The 25,395-nt window shown below is 43.5% G+C and overlaps 1 protein-coding gene, 2 long non-coding RNA genes and 1 pseudogene across 3 annotated transcripts in view; 2 read left to right on the forward strand and 2 right to left on the reverse strand.

Annotated features, from left to right (window-relative positions):
• The window catches only part of ABL1 (ABL proto-oncogene 1, non-receptor tyrosine kinase), a 185,216-nt gene that overhangs the window by 156,442 nt on the left and 3,379 nt on the right, over positions 1 to 25,395 (reverse strand). The gene's annotated exons all lie outside the window — the stretch shown is intronic.
• LOC144335038 (uncharacterized) lies at positions 12,758 to 14,415 on the reverse strand. The gene is made up of 2 exons (XR_013405418.1): positions 13,985 to 14,415; positions 12,758 to 12,918 (listed from the first exon to the last, which is right to left on the reverse strand). It is a non-coding gene; the product is annotated as an uncharacterized LOC144335038 (long non-coding RNA).
• LOC144335020 (uncharacterized) lies at positions 12,758 to 15,506 on the forward strand. The gene is made up of 2 exons (XR_013405400.1): positions 12,758 to 12,907; positions 13,977 to 15,506. It is a non-coding gene; the product is annotated as an uncharacterized LOC144335020 (long non-coding RNA).
• LOC114672870 (large ribosomal subunit protein eL37-like) lies at positions 15,943 to 21,040 on the forward strand (annotated as a pseudogene).

The following is a 25,395-nucleotide window of genomic DNA, read 5'->3' on the forward strand; positions in this document are numbered from 1 at the left end:
AGCCAGCCCTGTGGTTTATTGTCCCCCTTATTAGTGCCTTTAATAACCACATTGTGAATGTTTAATTGATTGATTGTGTGTATGTGAATCTCTCAATAAATGGCGAATCTGAGCATTGCTAATTGGCCACTGAGTCACTGTGAAACATTCCCACTTCAGTGGAAATTGGCATGCAGGGCAGTAACCTGATTAAAACAACAATTAATATTAACATAATATTAATTACAAAATTCATTATTAATTTACTGGACACTCCTCAGCAAGCCAATTTAAACAAAAAACTTTGATTCAATTAAAGGATCATAACTTAGTAACTCTTCTGATTCACTTTAATACTGTGATTACACATTTTTTATTGTTATTTTTTATTTTCTGTAGAGATGGGGTCTCCCTATGTTGAGGTCTCCCTATGTTAGAGGCTGGTCTCAAACTCCTGGGCTCAAGCAATCTTCTCACCTCAGCCTCCCAAACTGCTGAAATTGCAGCATGAGCCACCGCACCAAGCCATGATTATACATTATTACAAAGCAATGTGGACTTACCAGCACCCACAGAAGTCATACCACGGTTGGATCAACTTATAAAATCCATACAGTAATTAGCAGTTCCTGATGTGGAAGTAATATAACCCAAATGCACCCTGAAAATGGTCTTAGGGTACCTACATCTTTCTTACTTTGACTAGGAGAGGATTACTTTTCATTCGAATAGGGGTTAAACTATCATTGATCACGCTGATTGAATTCAAATGGCTTTCTGAATCAATTTTCCTTGATTGAATAATTTACAAAAATGTGTGTTGTTTTTATAATAAAGCTTAAAAATTTTTTTATTTTTATATTTCCTGAAGGCTTTTCTCCATTGTAACCATATCTCAATTAAACTTTTTTTAAAAGCCTTCAAAAAAAAAAAAAAAAAATCGGGAAGCACTATGCATTTAGATTGACAATGACTGTGAATAAGACAGTGCTGAGGAGGATGCTACTAACTAAACATCACATCATGTGTCAGTCAAGGTAACACAAGAGCTACAAAGGCAGCTTACCACTAACAAACAACATAAGCACTGCTTGCCTAAAAAGATACTTATCGGGCCAGGCACAGTGTTTCATGCCTGTAATCCCAGCACTTTGGAGGCTGAGGCAGGTGGATCACTTGAGGTCAGGAGTCCAAGACCAGCCTGGCCAACATAGTGAAACCACGTCTCTACTAAAAAGAATACAAAAATTAGCCAGGCATGCTGCCACGCACCTGTAGTCCCAGCTACTCAGGAGGCTGAGACAGGAGAATTGTTTGAATGAGGGAGGTGGAGGTTGCAGTGAATCAAGATTGTGCCACTGCCCTCCAGCCTGAGGGACAGGGCAAGGCCCTGTCTCAAAAGAAAAAGACACCTATCACACAGAAGGGTACACATGAGGGAAAAATTTTTTTCTCCTTATATTATATTCACTAAACAATAATTTTGTTTTGAATGAGGAGGGAGTAACTACAGTAAGTTCTCACTTAATGTCATGATAGGTTCTTGGAAACTGGGGCTTTGAGCAAAATGACATATAACAATACCAATTTTCCATGATTGGTCCATCAATCAGCAAGGTAATTCATATAAACAAGAGTTAAGTTCCACAAGGACATGGAAGAATGTGTAAATTCCAAACAGACAGGAGCTCCAGTAGGGAACTGATTTTTTTTTTTTTCCTCATCAACATGATAATGAAACAACAGTGAACACAAGGCCATTATCTGGGGACCTGCTATATTACCATCTCTCATATCATGTTTTAATATTTTTGCGTATTCTTGTTCATGCACACAAACTGTCTCATTCCACCAACCACGTCTAATGAGCTTTTCAAGAAATATAAACACTCTGGATGTGCTAGTAAGTTCTTACTTTTCATTTCTTCCCTATTGTTCTGAATATTAAATAGCAAAAGTTATTCGACTACTGCCTGGAACTTAGTAAGCATTCAACCCAAGTTACTTGTTATTACTATTCATCTAAATAAGGAAAGGAAATTAAAATACAAACACTAGCATGACATTTCTTTCCCCCTTATGCAATGTTCTGATTGTATCTTTGCATTGAGACTACGATTTCCTTTGCCTTGGGTCTTATCTTTTTGCTTTCCTCCTAACAGACCACCATTCCTCAAGAAAGGACACTGCAGTGGCTCATGCCTGTAATCCCAGCACTTTGGGAGGCGGAGGCGGGCAGATCACGAGGTCAGGAATTTGACACCAGCCTGACCAATATGGTGAAATCTCATCTCTACTAAAAATGCAAAAAATTAGCTGGGTGTGGTGGCACACGTCTGTAATCCCAGCTACTCAGTAGGCTGAGGCAGGAGAATCTCTTGAACCTGGGAGGTGAAGGTTGCAGTGAGCCGAGATTGCGCCACTGTACTCTGGCAACAGAGTGAGACTCCGTCTCAAAAAAAAAAAAAAAGACACTGTTCTGAGACAGAGGCTGTTTTAATACACTGGCAAAGGCAGCAAACAGTAGGCACAAGCAGATGTAAAGGAAGACACTGGAACTGAGCGAATGCCTCAACATGACTTTTTCACTAGTCTCAGTCATGCTAGCACCAAGAACCAGCTTGGTGCTCAGCAGGCTTTAAACTCTGCCTTGTGGCTTCCCTGAAACATAGTCTGGACCAAACATAAAAGCTCCTTAAACCTGAGGTACTGGGTTCTTTAAACATGTCCAGGTGGCTGGGCGCGGTGGCTCACATCTGTAATATCAGCACTTTGGGAGGCTGAGGCAGGTGGATCATCTCAGGTCAGGAGTTCGACACCAGCCTGGCCAACATGGTGAAACCCCGTCTCTACAAAAAATACAAAAATTAGCTGGGTGTGGTGGCATACACCTGTAGTCCCAGCTACTTGGGAGGCTGAGGCAGGAGAATCACTTGAACTCCAGAGGCAGAGATTGCAGTGAGCTGAGATGATGCCACTGCACTCCAGCCTGGGAGACCAAGTGAGACTCATCTCAAAATAAATAAATAAATAAAATAAAAATTTTAAAGACTTTTAAAATGGAAAACATTTTTTGAAAAAGAAGATGCTTGCACACCTCCTTATGGTCAGAGTGTCTTCCCTATTTCAACAGTCCTTTCTCCCCCTTGAAAAGTCCTTTTCGGGCCGGGTGCGGTGGCTCACGCCTGTAATCCCAGCACTTTGGGAGGCCGAGGTGAGCGGATCATGAGGTCAGGAGATTGAGACCATCCTGGCTAACATGGTGAAACCCCGTCTCTATTAAAAATTTTTAAAACTAGCCGGGCGTGGTGGCGGCGCCTGTAGTCCCAGCTACTCGGGAGGCTGAGGCAGGAGAAGGGCGTGAACCCGGGAGGCAGAGCTTGCAGTGAGCAGAGATGGTGCCACTGCACTCCAGCCTGGGTGACAGAGCGAGACTCCATCTCAAAAAAAAAGAAAAATCCTTTTCAATAAAGTCTCTCCTTATTAAAAAACTAAAAACAAAAAACTGATATTCAGTCCTCTCCCCAGACCAATTAAATTGATCCCTGGGGGTAGACCTGGAAACAGTCTTTTCAAGCTCCTGAGGAGATTCTATTATACAAGCAGGGCTGAAAAGCACCTACTCAGCAGGCCCTCTGGAGCTGGGGATAGGGCAGCTCCTTGTGACATGTTTGGGCAGTGAAGGGGCATAGACAGGGTAGTGGATTCTATGTAGGCAACCAACTAGGCCCTACATAGTTTCCTGTTTAAATATCTAGCACACAAAGAACCTGGTGAGATGGTTCACAGAAAGATAAGTATATGTCTCCCTTAAACACGTTAAAAACATTCAACTGGTCAGGCACAGTGGCTCACACGTGTAATCCCAGCACTTTGGGAGGCTGAGGTGGGTGGATCACCCGAGGTCGGGAGTTTGAGACCAGCCTGGCCAACATGGAGAAACCCCGCCTCTACTAAAAATACAAAATTAGCCAGGTGTGGTGGCGCATGCCTGTAATCCCAGCTACTTGGGAGGCTGAGGCAGAAGAATTGCTTGAACCCGGGAGGCTGAGATTGTGGTGGGCTGAGATCACACCACTGCACTCCAGCCCGGGCAATAAGAGCGAAACTCCGTCTCAAAAAACAACAACAAAAAAGAATGTTCAACCGCACTCACAGGGAAGCTACCCTTTAAAACCATACTAAAATACTATTTCTCACATATCAGATTGGAAAAAGTCCCAAAGTTTGACAATACACTCCCTTAGCTAGGCTGTGGGGATGAAGGCACCCTCTGTATCACCAGCGGTGGGACTGTAAACTAGAATAATGTCTATGGAAGAAAATGTGGAAATATCTACCAATATAGATCTCTATTACGCTATATTAACACAGGCCAGGTGTGGTGGCTCATGCTTATTATCCCAGCACTCTGGAAGGCCGAGGAAGCACTTAAATCCAGGAGTTTAAGACCAGCCTGGACAACATGGCAAAACCCCATCTCTACAAAAAATACAATAAACAGCCAGGCATAGTGGCATACATCTATAATTCCAGCTACTAGAGAGGCTGAGGCAGGAGTATCACTTAAGCCCTGAGGACTGAGACCACAGTGAGCCGAGGTCATGCCACTACACTCCAGCCTATGTAACAGAGCCAGACCCTTCTTAAAAAAAAAAAAAAATATATATATATATATATATGCGTGCACACACACATATACATATACATATATATACACACAGACATACACAAAATGGTAGCTACCTACTAAGTAGAATCCATCTGCTAACAGAAATGACAAATGCAGGTATCCTTTAGCCCAGTGCCCTGACTTTTAGGAATCTCTCCCACAGCTATAAGGTTATCCCTGAAGCACTGTTTATAATAGCTAAAGACTGCAAACACTCCAAAACTCCAGAAAGGGAGCTGGTTGGAAAACCAATGATACTTCTAAGATAGTGGAATTCAATGCAGCCATAAAAAGAAGGAAGATATACATATTCCAATATGGGGAGATCCTGAGGATCTATTAAGGGAAAAACAAAAAAGAAGGTACAAAACAGTATACACTGTATGCTATCTTTTGTGTAATAAATATATATTTGCTTGTATTTGCAAAAAAGAGCACTGGAAGGATAAAAAATATATATATATACAAAAAATGCTTTCCAGAGGAGTAGGAGAAGGAAAAGGATAGAGTGGCAGAGATGTAAGCAAGCTTCGGAAAATGCACATTTGTACTGTAGTTTTGTAGTTTAAATTAGAAAATGTATTATCTATTCAAAAGTGTTCAATTTAGGCCGAGCACAGTGACTCACACCTGTAATCCCAGCACCTTGGGAGGCCAAGACAGGCGGATCACCTGAGGTCAGGAGTTCAAAACCAGCCTGGCCAACATGGTGAAACCCGGTCTCTACTAAAAATACGAAACCTAGCCAGATGTGGTGTTGGATGCCTGTAATCCCACCTACTCGAATGGCTGAGGCAGGAGAACCGCTTGAACCCAGGTGGCAGAGGTTGCGGTAAGCCGAGATCGCGCCATTGCACTCTAGCCTGGGCAACAGAGCAAGGCTGTATCTCAAAAAAACAAAACAAAAAAATGTTCAATTTAATTTTAAAATAAATCTTAAAACTGCCACAAAGCTTGTAGGACAATATATAGATTTTTAAAAATTATAAATAATTTTATAATTATAAAATTTCATAACAGTATAAAATTATAAATCATAAGAGCATACATAAAGTATGTTTGTTACACACCAAAACACCCAACTACCAAAGGGTAAGAATATTCAATAGAGGCTGGGCGCAGTGGCTCACACCTGTAATCGCAGCACTTTGGGAGGCTGAGGCGGGTAGATCACTTGAGGCCAGGAGTTCAAGACCAACATAGCCAATATGGCTAAACTCTGTTTCTACTAAAAATACAAAAATTAGCCAGGCTTGGTGGCATACGCCTGTGATCCCATTACTCAGGAGGCTGAGGCAGGAGAATTGCTCGAACCTGGCAGACAGAGATTGAAGTGAGCCAAGATCGTGCCACTGCACTCCAGCCTGGGTGACACAGTGAGACTCTGTCTCAAAAAAAAAAAAGAATAAGAATACTCAATTGAGTATTAAAAACCTCAAAATTGTGAAAAAATTAAAACTTTGATTAAATTCTAAAACTAGACCCCACTCATTTCAATGATGCAAATGTTTCCAAACTGCATCTTCAAAAAGTAATGTTTTCACTTTTTGATACAGTCTATCTTCAAAAAGTAATGTTTCCAACTGAAAAACACTCAAGCTGTCAAGAGACACTTGATTTCAACCACAGTTCTAAAACTATTCAGCAATGTAACCCTAAAAACACTACTACCCTGAAGCACAAGTTTTCCTACTGAAAGGAAGGAATAATGACTATCCGACCTATACCATAGACCTCCCCAAAAAAGTATATGAAAGTGCTTTACAGCCAGGCACAGTGGTGCATGCCTGTACTCACAGCTACCTGGGAGGCAGAGGCAGGAGAATCACCTAAGCCCAGGAATTCAAGATCATCCTGAGCAATACTGAGACCCTGCTACAAGAAAAGAAAATTTTTTTAACTTTACACATCCACAAGAGACACTCTTTGCAACCTAGGATGCTGCAGAATCATCAATAAAACAATAAATTACTATATGATACTGAAGAAGTAGAAACTGCAAACATTTATGCTGAATCTATTCACTACCAGGGCAAATCTGGGATGTTTGTTTTGACTAAACTCTTCATACTGGGTTGGCTGCCTTCCTTTCTCTAAAAGTGAATATGCCAAAACTAAACTCTATTCAAGTGAAGGTTCCAATCAGTTTAGATATTACTGTAAATTCAGCCCCTAGTAACTCATGATCTGTACAGGAAGTAAACCAACCCAAGACCCAACTAAGCCAAAGAGCAACCAAGACAGGCATCCTCAGATTACGGCCCCATCCTCTTATTCTCATATAAAAATATCTCTATTAAAAAACACTCCCCTTCTCTGTTTAGCAATTCTATTTCTCTATTTCTTGTTTTCTACCTCTCAAGAATGAAATCTGAAGGAATTCTCTACTTTTTAAGATTTCCCAATTTCATCCCTCATTGCTAATACCAATTAACCTAGTGACACTTGAGGAACAAGTCACGCTCCTGGCAGAAATTCAGTACTCTTAAAGGAGGAGTTTAAAGATCATGCTAGCCTTTGCTCCTCTAAGAACAGATGGACACAGTAAAAAAAAAAAACAAACACACACACACACATACACACACACACACACACCCCACCTGTGCCTGTAATGTTAGCTTCGCATAACACATCCTAAAATGAGTGGGATCCATCAGACCCCTGGGATTTGACCACAAGCTGGGGAAAAGGTTCGTAACCTGAAGATGGTAACAGGAACAATATTCCCACTACAGCAGCATCCCAAGTGGACAGAACAAATTATGGCAGCATCGGAAACCTGGAGAAAGGAATGAGGACTTAAGAAGCAGCTGTTAGTCACTTCCAGGAGAAAAATTAAATACACAGAGAAAATGAGTCCACCAGATTTGGGGAGAGGTCACAAGCAGCCACTGACATAAAAAAAGATGAAAACCAAGCTATTATAGATAAAGGGCACTGCTAGCTCCACCAGGGGTCTCTCTACTGCTTAACAAAGAAGATCAGGTTGAGTAAATGTCCCCTTCCCTCAGCCGGTTCCCTGGACCCACTTTACACTGTTTATTCAAGCCATAACCATTCTTCCAAGCAGATGGCCAATGGTGGTCCTCAGGAATATAAATTAACACAAAGAGCCTTTTGTTGGCTATGTTGTTCCTGGCTCTATTACACCAGACTGACACAGTACCTGATACAGAACAGGCACCGAGTACTTGTTCAACGCCTGAACCTGCCAAACAAATAGATTCAACTGCGTATTCACTGAGTAGCTAGTCTGTTAAAAAAAAAATACTGTTCGATCCATAAAAATGTATAAACATGGTCTCCACTATCAACGGACAAGTACTGAGTGTCAAAGAACAATTGGGAAAAAAAAAAAAAAGAACAGAGAAAGGCAAATTGGAAAGAAGCAGCAGGTATTTTGAAAGTTGAAAATCTGAAACAGTTGACAGCAATCATTTAGCCTTTATCATTAACAGAAAAAAAAAAAAGTCTCCCGAAATGGCATTCTTTCATCAGTAAGAATTTTTTATATTCTATTATTCATTTCTAGGATCAAAGAAACCTGTAGATTTAGTGCAATCAGAGAAGAAAATCCTTAAGGGTATTTCTGATTGGGTATGGAAGCTGATAAAACCCACTCTAAAATGTATATGGAGGCCGGGCGCGGTGGCTCAAGCCTGTAATCCCAGCACTTTGGGAGGCCGAGGCGGGTGGATCACAAGGTCAGGAGATCGAGACTATCCTGGCTAACATGGTGAAACCCCATCTCTACTAAAAATACAAAAAACTAGCCGGGCGTGGTGGCGGGCGCCTGTAGTCTCAGCTACTTGGGAGGCTGAGGCGGGAGAATGGCGTGAACCCGGGAGGCGGAGCTTGCAGTGAGCCGAGGTCACGCCACTGCACTCCAGCCTGGGAGACACAGCGAGACTCCGTCTCAAAAAAAAAAAAAAAAAAAAAAATGTATATGGAATACAAAGGAGCAAGCCAAGACAATATTTTTTTTTTTTTTTTTTTGAGACGGAGTCTCACGCTGTTGCCCAGGCTGGAGTGCAGTGGCGCGCTCTCGGCTCACTGCAAGCTCCGCCTCCCGGGTTCCCGCCATTCTCCTGCCTCAGCCTCCTGAGTAGCTGGGACTACAGGCGCCCGCCACCGCGCCCGGCTAATTTTTTTTTTGTATTTTTAGTAGAGACGGGGTTTCACTGTGGTCTCGATCTCCTGACCTTGTGATCCGCCCGCCTCGGCCTCCCAAAGTGCTGGGATTACAGGCTTGAGCCACCGCGCCCGGCCAAGCCAAGACAATATTGAAGAACAAAATAGGAGGCCTATTCTAGCAGGCATTAAAATTGATTTTAAAGCTCAGTAATACATTGTAATACTGGTGCAAGGACAGACAAAGGCAACAAATTAACGGTAAGGACTTCCCCGGCAGATCTACACCTACATGTATACCTGATTTACACAGCAGCAGATGTTCTTTTCAATTAAAGAGCTAGGTCAATATGAAGGAAAAAATGAACCTTCACCCATCACAGAAAAAACAATTCCAGGCGAACTATAAACATAAGATGTAAAAGAGTGAAACTTCTTTGTGACCTTAGGGTAGACACAAAGATTTCTTACACAGACCACAAAAAAAGTACTAACCATAAAAGATTAAATTAGACTAAGTCAAAATTAAGATTTATCAAAGACACCACTAAGAGAGTGAGAAAGCGGCCCGGCGCAGTGGCTCATGTCTGTAATCCCAGCATTTTGGGAGGCCAAGGTGGGCGAATCACCTGAGGTTAGGAGTTCAAAACCAGCCTGGCCAACATGGTGAAATCCCTTCTCTACTAAAAATACAAAAGCTAGCTGGGCGTGGTGGCGGGCACCTGTAATCCCAGCTACTCAGCGGACTGAGGCAGGAGAATCTCTTGAACCCGGGAGGCGGAGGTTGCAGTGAGCCGAGATCCCACCACTGTAATCCAGCCTGAGTGACACAGCAAGACCCCGTCTCAAAAAAAAAAAAAAAAAAAAAAAAAAAAAGAGAGTGAAAAAGCACAAAGGCTATAACTATATAAATAGAGTGAAAAGGCGAACCACAAAGTGTAAGAAGATAGTCATAATAAATACATTCAATGAAGGACCTGTATTGAGAGAACACAGGGTAGGCACAGGGTAGCAGCTCATGCCTATAATCCCAGCACTTTGGGAGGCCAAGGTGGGCCGATGGTTTGAGCTCAGGAGTTCGAGAACAGCCTGGGTGACACGGTAAAACCCCAACTCTACAAAAAAATACCAAAATTAACCAGAAGTGGTGGCGCACACCTACAGTCCCAGCTACACAGGAGGATGAAGTTGGAGGACTGCTTGAGCCCAGGAGGTCAAGGTTGCAGTGAGCTGAGACTATGCCACTGCACTCCAGCCTGGGCAACGGAATGAGACTCTGCCTCAAAGAAAGAAGAAAAAAAAGGAGAGAATATATAAATAACTCCTAAAAACCAATGAGGAACAAACATAAATAGAAAAATGGACAAAAGAGGTGAACTAGCAAGAGATACATAGGTACACAGATATTCCAAATGGCCAGTAAACATATGAAAAAGTGCTTACCCTCATGAGTCATCAAAGAAGGGCAAATTAAGGCTGGGAGATAATACTGCACAACTACCTGCAAGGCTCACATTTAAAAGTCTGGCCAGAGGCTGAGCGTGGTGGCTCACGCCTGTAATCCCAGCACTTTGGGAGGCTGAGGCAGGCAGATCACCTGAGGTCAGGAGTTTGAGACCAGCCTGACCAACATGGAGAAACCCCATCTCTACTAAAAACACAAAATGAGCTCCGTATGGTGGCACATGCCCGTAATCCTAGCTAAAGGGGAGGCTGAGGCAGGGGAATCACTTGAACCCAGGAGATGGAGGTTGCAGGTGAGCCAAGATTGCGCCATTGCACTCCAGCCTGGGCAACAAGGGCGAAACTCCGTCTCAAAAAAAAATTAAAAAAAAGTCTGGCGGGGCGCCGTAGCTCACGCCTGTAATCCCAGCACTTTGGGGGGCTGAGACAGGTGGATCACTTGAGGTCAGAAGTTCGAGACCCGTCTGGCCAACATGATGAAACCCTATCTATTAAAAATACAAAAAAAAAAAAAAAAACCTGGCACGGTGGCGCATGCCTGTAGTCCCAGCTACACAGGAGGCTGAGGCAGGAGAATCTCTTGAACCCAGGAGGCGGAGGTTGCAGTGAGCCGAGATCATGCCACTGCACTCCAGCCTGGGAGACAGAGTGAGACTCTGTCTCAAAAAAAAAAAAAAAAAGAATATGCAGAATTGTACTTCTGCTTCTGTCCATAATGCAGTAAAAGTGGTATTAGACATCCTTTCATCCTAAGCAATTGTACGACTGAAGAAAATATTTGAGATGACTGTTTTCAGGCATTAGACAATAGGCTGTGACCCTTGAGGAAAGAGAAAAACGTAAGGTAAGTTGCATGTTGCCTCCAACTTCCTGCCTGGGGCACCTTCCCAAACACAGTGCAGGGAGATGAAACCTAAACTGATAGCAGCCATTTCTGTGAACTGAGGAAGCAAAGACTTGGATTTGAGGATGCTGAGGCAGGTAGAATTTGTATGGCAAGAAATCTGAGAGAAGATGAGGGCAGGGGTGGGGTAACAGAACACAGAGGTAGGCAGAAGATGGTGGGAGGCATCCTATGGGTCCATGGCTTCCAGATTCTATAAAGTTTAGCAAACAGCAGTGGCTGTGAGGCTGAGAACTGCACAGACACAGAGGTTTCACAGTGCTGGAAAACATTCAAGTACCACTTCATCCAGGGTGGAGAGACTTTGCTGAGCACTTGTCATTTTGTTTTGATCCCAAAAAGGCCAATCATTAAGTCTAAAGAGTACCCTCTATTGTAAGGGCCGGGTGTCTGGACCGAGGATAAATCCATACTAACAAAGCATAAAACCAAACCTGGCAGGGTCAAACAAACTTAGCAACCAGTATAACTCACAGTAATTTAAGTAACTACAGTAACCTAACTATTTGTCAAAACAAAATGAAAACTTACTTAAAGAAAGATAACGAGATTTGAGAATCCCTACAATATAACACCCACATGTCTGGCATACAATCAAAATTATTTAACATGCAAAAATGCAGGAAAATCTGACTTATAATATGCAGAAAAAGCAATAAATAAAAACAGACCCCAAGATGACTCAGATATTTAAATTAGCAGATACGGTCTTTATTACAAATACCTTCTAGGATCTAGAGGAAAAGATAGGCCTAATGAATGAAAACATGGTGAATCTTAGCATAAAAACACAAACTATAAAAAAAACAAAAAACAAAAAACAAAAAAACAGGCCAGGCACCGTGGCTCACGCCTATAATCCCAGCACTTTAGGAGGCCGAGGCAGGCATATCACCAGGTCAGGAGATTGAGACCATCCTGGCTAACACGGTGAAACCCCATCTCTACTAAAAAAAAAATACAAAAAAATTAGCTGGGCATGGTGGTGGGCACCTGTAGTCCCACCTACTTGGGAGGCTGAGGCAGGAGAATGGCGTGAACCCAGGAGGTGGAGCTTGTAGTGAGCAGAGATCACTCCACTGCACTCCAGGCCTGGGCAACAGAGTGAGACTCCGTCTCAAAAAAAAAAACAAAAAACAAAACCAGCCAGGCACAGTGGCTCACACCTGTAATCCCGGCACTTTGGGAGGCCTAGAAGGGCAGACTGCTTGAGCCCAGGAGTTCAAGACCAGCCTGGGTAACATGGTGAAACCCCATCTCTACCAAAAAAAAAAAATCAGCTGGACGTGGTGGCGCACGCCCACAGTCCCAGCTACTCAGGAGGCTCAGGTGGGAGAAGAGTTTGAGCCTGGGAGACGGAGGTTGCAGTGAGCTATGATTGCCACTGCACTCCAGCCTGAGTGACAGAGATCTTGTCTCCAAAAAACAAATAAAACAAGAGGCAAAAACTGACAGAATATTTATAGTTATATTTTCAGTCTAAATATTGTTTATTTTCTAAATATTGTACCTTTTCTTTTTCTTCATTAGTCTTACCAGAAGTGTGCCTAGATCAATACTATTTTTCAAAGTTAGCTTTTGGTTTTATTGATCATTTCCATTCTTAATTTGTTTTTATTTTTATTATTCTCTTCTGTGTACTGTGGGATTACTTTGGTTCTCTGGCTTCTTGAGTTACATGCTTAGTTCTCTTGTTCTTTTTCAGTCTTTCCTGCTTTCTAATAAATGCTTAGTCTCACTCTGTCGCCCAGGCTGGAGTGCAATGGCACTATCTCGGCTCACTGCAACCTCCACCCGCCAGGTTCAAGCGATTCTCCTGCCTCAGCCTCCCAAGTAGCTGGGATTACAGGCACCTGCCACCACGCCCAGCTAATTTTTGCATTTTTAGTAGAGGCAGGGTTTCATCATCTTGGCCCAGGCTGGTCTTGAACTCCTGACCTTGTGATTCACCCGCTCAGCCTCCCAAAGTGCTGGGATTACAGGTGTGAGCCACTGCGCCCAGCCGAATAAATGCTTTTAAGACTAAAAGAAGTGATAGAATTAAAGGAAAAAATAAACAAATATATCATTATAGCTGTTGATCTTCAGCATCACTCTCAGTAAAAAAGAGAGATACCGCCCCCCAAAAAACTTCAGCAAAGCTATAGATGAAATATGTAAAAAATAAAAAGTAGGCCGGGCGCGGTGGCTCAAGCCTGTAATCCCAGCACTTTGGGAGGCCGAGATGGGCGGATCACGAGGTCAGGAGATCGAGACCATGCTGGCTAACACGGTGAAACCCCGTCTCTACTAAAAAATACAAAAAATTAGCCGGGCGAGGTGGCGGGCGCCTGTAGTCCCAGCTACTCGGGAGGCTGAGGCAGGAGAATGGCGTGAACCCAGGAGGCGGAGCTTGTAGTGAGCTGAGATCCGGCCACTGCACTCCAGCCTGGGCGACAGAGCGAAACTCGGTCTCAAAAAAATAAAATAAAATAAAATAAAATAAAATAAAAAGTAAGAATATAGAAGATGTTAAACAAAAGCATGAAACAACTTGATTTATAGAAAACTACACGCAGGCCGGGCGCGGTGGCTCAAGCCTGTAATCCCAGCACTTTGGGAGGCCGAGACAGGCGGATCACGAGGTCAGGAGATCGAGACCATCCTGGCTAACACGGTGAAACCCCGTCTCTACTAAAAATACAAGAAAATTAGCCGGGCGAGGTGGCGGGCGCCTGTAGTCCCAGTTACTCGGGAGGCTGAGGCAGGAGAATGGCGTGAACCCGGGGGGGGGCGGAGCTTGCAGTGAGCCGAGATCACGCCACTGCACTCCAGCCTGGGGCACAGAGCAAGACTGTCTCAAAAAAAAAAAAAAAAAAAAAGAAAACTACATGCAACAACACATACTCTTTTGAAGTACAAATGGAACATTCGCTAAGACAGGTTATATCCTGGGCCATAAAATTAGTCTCAGTAAATGTCAGAAGACTGAAATTTTACAGAGGATGTTCTCTGACCACAATGAAATTAAATTAGAAACCAAGATATCTAGAATTCCCAAATATTTGGAAATCAAACACTTTGATAATGACACATGAAAACTTATGTGACAGAGCTAACACAGTGTTTAGAAGGAAATACACAGCTTTAAATGCTTATGTTGGACAACCAAGGTTTGGAATCAATCTAAATTTCTACTTTAAGAAGCCAGAAAAAAAGAACAAATTAAACCCAAAGTAGGCTGGGTGCAAGTGGCTCATGCTATAATCCCAGCGCCTTGGGAGGCCAAGGCAGGAGGATCGCTTGAAGCCAGGAGTTTGAGACCATCCTGGGCAACATAGCGAGACCCCATCTCTAAAAACAAAAAAAAAAAATTTTAAGTAAAAGAAAGAAAATAAAGAGCAGAAATCAACAAAATGGAAAACAACTGAGAAAGTTAAATTTTTTTGAAAAGATTAATAAAATTGGTAAACCTTCAGCAAAACTAACTGAAAAGGTGTGTGTGACAGAGAAAGAGAGAAAAAACACAAATTACGAATATGAGGAACGGAAAAAGCGTATCACCACAGACCCTATAGACATTAAAAGGATAACAAGGGAATATTACAAACAAAAACAGGGGAAACTAATCGATGGTGCTAAACTGTAAGACTCTGGGGAGGAGGAGGAAGGCAGGAGTGAAACTGGAAGAGGGCACAAGGTTTCCTGGGGTGTGCTCATAATTCTCTACTTCTTGAGCAAGATAGTGGAACACGGAGGATACATTTTGTGATCATGCATCAAGCTGTACATTTACAATTTGTGCCCCTTTCTGTATGCATATTATATATATTTTTTTAATTGCTTAAAAATCAGGTCGCACAAGGGGGCTCAATCCTGTAATCTTAATACTTTGGGAGGTTGAAGCAGGGGTATCCCCTGAGCCCAAAAGTTCAAGGCCAGCTTGGACACCATAGCAAGACTCTGTCTCTATAAAAATGTTTATTTTAATTAGCCAGGTGTGATAGTGCACACAGCACTTTGGGAGGCTGAGGCGGGTGGCTCACAAGGTCAGGAGATCGAGACCATCCTGGCTAACACAGTGAAATCCCGTCTCTACTAAAAATACAAAAAATTAGCCTGGCGTGGCGGCGTGTGCCTACAGTCCCAGCTGCTGGGGAGGCTGAGGTGGAAGAATGGCATGAAGCCGGGAGCCGTGAGCCGAGATTGCACCACTGCACTCCAGCCTGGGCGATAGAGCGAGACTCCGTCACCAAAAAAAAAAAAAAAAAAAAAGAAGGAAATTCCGACACATGCAACAACAGACGCACCTTTAAAACATGCTAAGTGAGGCTGGGCGCAGTGGCTCATGCCTGTAATCCCCGTACTTTGGGAGGCCAAGGCAGGCAGATCACCTGAGGTCAGGAGTTCAACACCAGCCTGACCAATACGGAGAAATCCCGTCTCTACTAAAAATACAAAATTAGCCGGACGTGGCGGCACATGCCTATAATCCTAGCTACTTGGAAGGGTGAGGCAGGAGAACTGCTTGAACCCTGGGAGGCGGAGGTGGCAGTGAGCCAAGATGGCACCATTGCACTCCAGCCTGGGCAATAAGAGTGAAATTCCGTCTCAAAAAAAAAAAAAAATGCTAAGTGAAAGAAGCCAGACACAAAAGGGCAAATATTGTATTATTATAGCTATATGAAGTCCTAGAATGAGCAAATTCATAGAGAGAAAAAGCATAAAAGTGGTTACCAAGAGGTGGGGAAAGAGGGAAATGGGATATTATTTTTTAATGGTTATAGAGTTTCTACTTAGGATGATGAAAAAATTCTGAAAATGGACAGTGATGATGATTGTGTCCCTGTGAATATACTTAATGCCACTGAATTACACACCTAAACACGTTAAAATGGTAATTTTTGTGTATATTTTACCACAATAAAAAAATAAACACAGAGGGGAGATGACAAAGGGAACCTTATCATCTAAAAAGCGTTGCAATACGACGTACACGTGGTGCTGCCACTATGGCTCTAGGGCCTATCACCTTCCAAAGTCTACCTGCGGCAAATGTGGCTACCCAAACAAGTACAAGAGGAAGTATGACTGGAGTGCCAAGGCTAAAAGACTAAAGGCCACTGGGACTGGCCGAACGAGGCACCTAAAAAATGTACACCACAGATTCAGGCATGGATTTCCATAAAGGATTAACACCTAAACCCAAGAGGGCAGCTGCTGCAGCAGCCAGTTCATCTCAAGAATTGCCATTTTTTTTTAAAGACAGGGTTTCGCTCTGTCGCCCAGGCTGGAGTGCAGTGGCACAATCCCAGGTCGTTGGGATCACAGGTGTGTGTCATCATGCCTGGCTAATTTTTTAGAGATGGGTTTTCACCATGTTGGCCAGGCTGGTTTCAAACTCCTCAGCTCAAGTGATCCGCCCAGCTTGGCCTCCTAAAGTGCTGGGATTACAGGCATGAGCCACCGAGCCCAGCCAAGAATTTCAATAAATGTAGCCTCACAATTAATGTTCTGGTTTTTAAAAGTACAAAAATAAATAAATAAAATAAACATATATAAGTTTATTCACTGGCAAAGAAACCCCAGAACTAGATAAAAAGTCCTCAGATACATAAGAAAATAAGTTAACTATTTGAGAACTTTCATTCCTTTTAAGTGAATAAAAAGTTTAATTTCTCATTTAGTCCATTTAATATAATTCTTATCAAGAATTTTTTTTTTATGGAGAGCCCATGTATTCGGCATTATGCTGGGGAAATAGAAAATGAGATGAAACCTGCATTCACAAGCTTGCAGTTTACTTGAGGAGTTCGAGGATGCAGTGAACAGTGATCACATCATTGTACTCGAGCCTGGGCCACAAAGCAAGACCTTATCTCTTAAAAATTTTTTTAAAAGATTGGGCGCGGTGGCTCACGCCTGTAATCCCAGCACTTTGGGAAGCCGAGACAGGCGGATCACGAGGTCAGGAGATCGAGACCATCCCGGCTAACACAGTGAAACCCTGTTTCTACTAAAAATACAAAAATTAGCCAGGCGCGGTGGCTCACGCCTGTAATTCCAGCACTTTGGGAGGCCCAGGCGGGCGGATCACGAGGTCAGGAGATCGAGACCATGGTGAAACCCCGTCTCTACTAAAAATACAAAAAATTAGCCGGGCAAGGTGGTGGGCTCCTGTAGTCCCAGCTACTCGGGAGGCTAAGGCAGGAGAATGGCATGAACCTGGGAGGCGGAGCTTGCAGTAAACTGAGATCGCGCCACTGCACTCCAGCCTGGGTGACAGAGCAAGACTCCGTCTCAGGAAAAAAAAAAAAAAAAAAAAATTGGGAGGCCGAGACGGGCGGATCACGAGGTCAGGAGATCGAGACCATCCTGGCGAACACGGTGAAACTCCATCTCTACTAAAAAAATACAAAAAAACTAGCCGGGCGAGGCGGCGGGCGCCTGTAGTCCCAGCTACTCGGGAGGCTGAGGCAGGAGAATGGCGTAAACCCGGGGGGCGGAGCTTGCAGTGAGCTGAGATCCGGCCACTGCACTCCAGCCCGGGCGACAGAGCCAGACTCCGTCTCAAAAAAAAAAAAAAAAAAAAAAATTAGCTGGGCATGGTGGCAGGCACCTATAGTCCCAGCTACTCCAGAGGCTGAGGCAGGAGATGGCATGAAGCCGGGAGGTGGAGCTTCCCGTGAGCCGAGATCGCGCCACTGCACTCCAGCCTGGGTGACAGAGCGAGACTCCATCTCAAAAAAAAAAAAAAAAAAAAAAAAGTTAAAAATAAGTTACAAAATAAAAAACAAACCTACCTACGTTTCAACACTCTCTTCCATGAAACTCACATAAAACTAAGGAAATACTACTGGGCAGTATATGATTACGCATTCATTTGTGTTGCAGAAGAGTTACAAGGGCAGAAGTTACAGAAAATTAATGAAGACCAGAGATGTAAAATATGGTTTCAGAAGGGAGGTGGGACTGGAAGAGAGTGTTGAAAGGTTAAATAGGGGTTTTTTTGTTTGTTTGTTTTTTACTTTTAAGGGATAGGGTCTTGCTTTATCACACAGGCTGGAATACAATGATATGATCACAGTTCACTGCAGCCTTGAACTCCTGGACTCAAGTGATCCTTCTGCCTCAGCCTCCCAAGTAGCTAGACAAGCACATGACACTATTATGCCTAGCTAACTTTTTTATTTTTAGTAGTAATAGGGTGTTGCTATGTTGCCCAGGCTGCTCTCTGCAACTCCTGGTCTCAGAGGATCGTCCCACCTTCGGTTCCCAAAGTGCTGAGATTGTAAGTGTGAGCCACTGTACCTGGCCAGCAGGTAGGATCTGAACACAGGGGAGTGACATCAGAGGCACAACCACCAAAAAGGCAGGGATGAACACAGCAAGGAGTCAGGGAACCGCAGAGGCACAGGGCAGAGAAGGCTTTCGGAAGACCACCTCTTGCTGAAGCCCATCATAAGTACCATTTTAATCTTTTTACCCCCAGTCAGAAAATATGCCTGACACATTCCTATGGGTTTAATTCCCAGCTAAATCATGTTAATACATCCCTCTCCCTCTCACTCAAAAAATGCATCTATTTGCAACACACTTCACAACACATCAGTGTGTTCACACTTGGAGATCTGAAGCACAAGCACGGTTATGTCCTTAACTGACACAAATGATTTCACATTTTCTCCCACTTCTATTTTTTTTGACAACATGCTTCATTTAAATGAAGTAAAGCTCTTTTGGTCAAATCATCTTTGATCATCTTTCTTTACTTACCCCACAATGGAAACTTCTGTTTTCTTCTACATTACAAATTTCTTAAAATGGGCAGTAAGGTTTCATGAAAAATAAGAAGGCCATACAAAATGTATTAGACTATTGGAAACAATTGTGTGCCTATAAAAAAATGTGCATACACGGCCAGGTGCAGTGGCTCACATGCGTGATCCCATTGCTTTGGGAGGCCAACGCAGGAGGATCACTGGAACCCAGGAGTTCAAGGCTGCAGTGAGCTATAATTGTGCCACTACACTCCAGTCTGGGTGACAAAGTAAGACCCCGTCTCTAAAATAAAACAAAGTACATACCTCCAATTTTGCATTTTCACAGCCTATGTACCACAGTCCAATCCCTAGCATTAAGTAGATGGATATAATCTTTCCAAATAACTTTTTTTTTTTTTTGAGATGGAGTCTCGCTCTATTGCTCAGGCTGGAGTGCAGTGGTGTGATCTTGGCTCACTGCAATTTCCGCCTCCCAGGTTCAAGCCATTCTCCTGCCTCGGTCTCCTGGGTAGCTGGGATTACAGACACAAACCACCAAGCTCTGCTAATTTTTGTATTTTTAGTAGAGATGGGGTTTCACCATGTTGGTCAGGCTGGTCTTGAACTCCTGACCTCAGGTGATCTGCCCACTTCGGACTCCCAAAGTGCTGGGATTACAGGCGTTAGCCACTGCGCCCGGCCTGTTCAAATAACCTCTTTGAGAATCTGATGGCCAGGCGCCATGGCTCACGCTTGAAATCCCAGCACTCTGGGAGGTCGAGCCAGGCGGATCACGAGGTCACGAGACTAAAACCATCCTGGCTAATAGGGTGAAACTCCGTCTCTACTAAAAACACAAAAAATTAGGCTGAGGTAGGAAGAAGAATTGCTTGAACCCGGGAGGTAGAGGTTGCAGTGAGCTGAGATCATGCCACTGCATTCCACTCTGGGCAACAGAGCAAGACTCTGTCTCAAAAAAAAAAAAAAAAAAAAAAAAGAATCTGACAAATTTAACTTTAATGCCTATAGGATCCAATAATTGCACTTCCTCCCACCTTCTAATGTATACAGATACTTAGTATAATTTTTCCTTTTTTTTTTTTTTTTGAGACAGGGTCTCACTCTGTCACCCAGACTGGAGTGCGATGGCACCATTACGACTCACTGCAGCCTTGGCTTCCCAGGCTCAGGTGATTCTCCCACTTCAGCCACTTGAGTAGCTGGGATTACAGGTGCGTACCACCACGCCCAGTTAATTTTTTGTACTGTTAGTAGAGATGGGGTTTCGCCATGTTGCCCAGGTTGGTCTTGAATTCCTGGGCTCAAGTGATCCATCTGCCTCGGCCTCCCAAGGTGCTGGGATTACAGGCATGAGCCACCACACTTGGCCTCAGTATAATTTTAAGAGTAATGAGAATTACAGTGTTGGTTTTGTTTTTTTAAGACAGAGTCTTGCTCTGTCGCCCAGACTGGAGTGCGGTGGCATGATCTTGGCTCACTGCAACCTCTGCTTCCCAGGTTCAAGTGATCCCCCTGCCTCAGCCTCCCATGTAGGTGGGACTATAGGTGTGCGCCACCATGCCGACTTATTTTTGTATTTTTAGTAGAGACGAGGTTTCACCATGTTGGCCAGGGTGGTCTTGAACTCCTGACCTCAAGTGATCCGCCCACTCTGGCCTCCTAAAGTGCTGGAATTACAGGCATGAGCCACAGCGCCCAGCCTACAGTGTTGATTTATCAAGTTTCTATTATTTTAAATAAAGTTTTGAGAACCATAAAGTAGTTTTAACTGATAGTAAATACATATACATTTTTTTAGACAGGGTCTTGCTCTGTTGCCCAGGCTGGAGTGCAGTGGTGCAATCACAGCTTACTACTGCAGCCTCGACCTCCATTTTAATAAAAGGCAACTCTATTCTCCCAGTTATTCGCTTCAAAAACCTGAGAGTCACACTTGGCCCCTCTCACACCCCCATATCCCACATCTAATCCGAGAGCAAATTTTCTCAGTTCTGACCCTCCATCCAGTGCCACCACTTTGGTCCAAGCATCATCACCCTTATCTGGCTCCGTGCAATCAACGCCCCCGTGGAATCCCTGCTCCCTTGTTCTCCTTCAGATCATAGCAGCCAGAGAGATTCTATGTAATATTAAAACATACATCAGATAGTATAGCTCCCTTGGAAAATTCTCCAAGGCCTTCCCACATCACATGAATCAAAGTCAAAATCCTTGAAATGGCCAATGAGGCCACCCTCTCCTTCAGCCATTCTCTTCCCACCCTCCATTTTACCTCCTGCATCTCTCCTTTTGCTCTCTGCTCCACTGCAGTGGCCTCTAGGCTGCTCCTTGAAACTAGCAAGCTCTGCCTCAGGTCTCTGCATCCTGGTTCCCTCGGGCCTGAAATGCTTTCACATATTTCAACAGGGCTTGCCGCTCACCTTCCTCCTTCGGGTCTTTAATCAAATGCCACCCTCTCAGGCCTCTCTAGCCACCCTAACTAAAATTACACCTCCTACCCCATTCCCTGTCCCCTTCTCTATGTTATTCTTCTCCTCCGCACATATCAGTAACAAATCTGTATTTTATTTACTTAACTTATTTATGATGTGTCTCCTCCCACTAGAATGTAAGTCCTAGGAGGGCAGGGATTGTTTCGTTTACAAATATATATATCATCAGTGACTAGAACACTACCTGTCATAGTCTGTGCTCAATAAATGTGTGTTGAAGAAACAAGGAAACACTAAGGAAAAAGTTGACTACTAAATGCTTTCAATTGTTTTACCAACTCTCCCAAAAGTGAAGTTTCTTAGTCAAGCCACTGAAATTTGAAAGGAACATATGGTGCATGAAATATTTAATAACACGGTTTCCTTTTTTCCCTTGTAGATATGACTAGCCCTTTGACCCTGAATGATTCTGGCAAAAAGTTGCCATCTGCCCACTCTTTCAGATTCATCATCAACAACAACCACCAATGCTATTCTTGGCTTCCAGATCCATGTCTAATCCAACACTGTATATTTCTGAATAACACAAAATAACATGGTATTCCCTTAGAAAAAGAATACCCAGGGTCCAAAGAAATTGGTTTGACACAACTTAAGCAAATTCTTTCATAAAAAGGGATCTGAAAAAAGTGACAGGTTAGACTGCCATCAATTCAGTTTTTATTTTTACTTATTTATTTTGAGATGGAGTCTCACTCCGTCACCCAGGCTGGGAGTGCAGTGGCACAATCTCAGGTCATTGCAACCTCCACCGCCCGGGTTTAAGCAATTCTCCTGTCTCAACTTCCCGAGTAGCTGGAACTACAGGCACCTGCCACCATGCCCAGCTAATTTTTTGTATTTTCAGTAGAGATGGGGTTTTACCTTGTTGGTCAAGCTGGTCTCAAACTCCTGACCTCAGGTGATTCACACGCGGCAGCCTCCCAAAGTGCTGGGATTACAGGTATGAGCCACCGTGCCTGGCTTCAGTTTTTAAATCTTCGTATTTTTTGTATTACAAGATAACCCAAGTTTGTTGTTAGAAGACACTTGGAACATCACACAAACCAAAAAGAGAAAGTTTTCTCCTATTCCACCTAAAGCTCAAGTCCCTAGAGATAAAAATTTTGGTCTAAAATCCTTCCATACCTTTTTTTCCTGGACATACATCAACAGTTATTTTTGTTTTACAAAAATGGGGCCATACCATAAAGAATGATTTTCAAATTGCTTTTTTTCTACTCACCACAACACAGACATCATTCAGTGTTAGTACTTTAGCAACAAACATCCCTATGTGCCTTCTTGATAGACTTTCTACAGCAATGGTTCTCAAACTTTTTTTGAGATGGGGTCTTGCTCTGTCACCCAGGCTGGAGTGCAGTGGCATGATCATGGCTCACTGCAGCATTGGCCTCCCGAGCTCAAGTGACCCTCCCACCTCAGCCACTCAAGTAGCTGGGAACACAGGTGTGACACCACGCCTGGCTAATTTTTTTTGTTCTTGTTGTAGAGACAGGGTCTTATGTTGTCCAGGCTGATCCTGAACTCCTGGACTCAAGCGATCCACCTGCCTTTGGCCTCCCAGAGTGTGAAATTACAGGCATGAGTCACAGTGCCTGGCCTCAAACTTTTTAATCTCAGGCCCTTGTCACACTCTTGAAAAATCACTGAAGGCCCCAAAGAGCCTTAGTTTGTGTAGGTTATCTCATCAATAGTTACCATATTAGAAATGAATACTGAAATTGAAAAAAAAATTATTCATTTAAAAACAAATATTTTTATTACTGGAAAATAACTGTTTTCTCCCCCAAAAACAGACTTTCTAGATAACCACAGATATTGTTCTTTGATGCTACGTCAAAACATGGTAAATAGTAGTTTCTTTTTTTTTTTTTTTTTTTTTTTGAGACGGAGTCTCGCTCTGTCACCCAGGATGAAGTGCAGTGGCGCTTTCTCAGGTCACTGCAACCTCTGCCCCCCAGGCTCAAGATATTCTCCTGCCTCAGCCTCCCAAGTAGCTGAGATTACAGGTGCACGCCACCACGCCCATCTAATTTTTGCATTTTTAGTAGAGATGGGGTTTCACCACGTTGGCCAGGCCAGTTTCAAACTACTGACCTCAAGTGATCCGCGCCTGCCTCATCCTCCCAAAGTGCTGGGATTACAGGTGTGCGCCACCGCGCCCAGCCAGGAATTTCTTTTTTTTTTTTTTTTTTTTTGAGACAGAGGTTTGCTCTTGTTGCCCAGGCTGGAGTGCAATGCACGATCTCGGCTCACTGCAACCTCTACCTCCCGGGTTCAAGCAATTCTCCTGCCTCAGCCTCCCAAGTAGCTGGGATTACATACAGCATGTGCCACCACGCCCAGCTAATTTTGTATTTTTAGTAGAGACTGGGTTTCTCGATGTTAGTCAGGCTGGTCTTGAATTCTATACCTGAGGTGATCTGCCCACTTTGGCCTCCCAAAGTGCTGCGATTACAGGCGTGAGCCACTGCGCCTGGTCTAGCCAGGAATTTCTTAAAGGCTGGGTGCCATGCAGAATCTGAAACCCTACCAATGAACTGCATTCTTTTTTTTTTTCCTCCAGAGACATGGTCTCCCTCTATTGCCCAAATTGGAATGCACTGGTGTGTTCACGGCTCACTGCAGCCTCAACTCTCTGGCTCCAGTGGGAGCCTGGCTAATTTTTTAAATTTTTGTAGAGGAAAAATCTCACTAGATTTCATGGCTGGTTTCGAACTCCTGACCTCAGGTGATCCACCCACCTCAGCCTACCAAAGTGCTGGGATTACAGGCGTAAGCCACTGCACCTGGCCTCCATTTTGCACTTTGAATGGATCTTTAACCTGTGCATGATTTTATATCATGCACTGATCATTTAGAAAATACTGGTTTGGCTGGGCATGGTGGCTCACACCTGTAATCCCAGCATTTTGGGAGGCTGAGGTGGCCAGATCATTTGAAGTCAAGAGTTCAAGACCAGCCTGGCTAACATGGTGAAACTCCATCTCTACTAAAAATACAAAAAAGTATTCACTTGTGGTGGTGCGTGCCTGTAATCCCAGATACTCGGGAGGCTGAGGCACTAGAATTGCTTAAACCTGGGAGGCGGAGGTTGCAGTGAGCCAAGATCACGCCGCTATACTCCAGCCTAGATAACATAGCAAGACTCTATCTCAAAAACAAACAAAAAAGAAAATATTGATTTACTGATTTATGTAGATCTTCCAAATAATACATTTCATTATATTAAAATATGGCATCTGTAAATATTACCACCAATCTCTATATCACAGTGGCAGATAAAAATTCTCCATTAGCTGGGCGTGGTGGTGCACACCTATAATCCCAGCTACTTGGGAGGCTGAGACAGGAGAATCGCTTGAACCTGAGAGGCAGAGGTTGCAGTGAGCCGAGATTGCACCATTGCACTCCAGCCTGGGTGACAAGAGCGAAACTCTATCTCGAAAAGGAAAAAAGACAAAAATTCTCTAAAATCCTAATTTTCACTGGAAAGCTAAAATTTCATCATCGGCAACAAATACTACCTGGTGTTTTCTTCGAAAGATTCCTTCATACACTTTTTAGTTTGAATAACCATAGACTGTCATAGTTTCAAGTAAACATGGTAGTCCATGACAAAAGTGGCTAGTTCAGTTTGCAACCCAATCACCGAAGTGCTTTTCCTGGAGATAACCATTACACTTTACTACACAGTATAAGTGCTTGATGCATACCTCCCTTTTTAATCCACAGAATATTAAGAAGACATACACAAGGGTCAAAATTTAATAAAATTAATAATTTTTGCTGCTTCATCAAGGTATTTTCCAGTGAAAACTGGTCAGGCGCAGTGGCTTATGCCTGTAATCCCAGCACTTCGGGAGGCTGAGGCAGGTGAATCACCTGAGGTCAGGAGTTCAGGACCAGCCTGGCCAACATGGCGAAACCCCGTCTCTAATAAAAACAAAAATTAGCCAGGCGTCAGTGGCACGTGCCTGTAGTCCC

Source organism: Macaca mulatta, chromosome 15 (genome assembly GCF_049350105.2).
Source record: "Macaca mulatta isolate MMU2019108-1 chromosome 15, T2T-MMU8v2.0, whole genome shotgun sequence".
NCBI lineage: Eukaryota > Metazoa > Chordata > Mammalia > Primates > Cercopithecidae > Macaca > Macaca mulatta.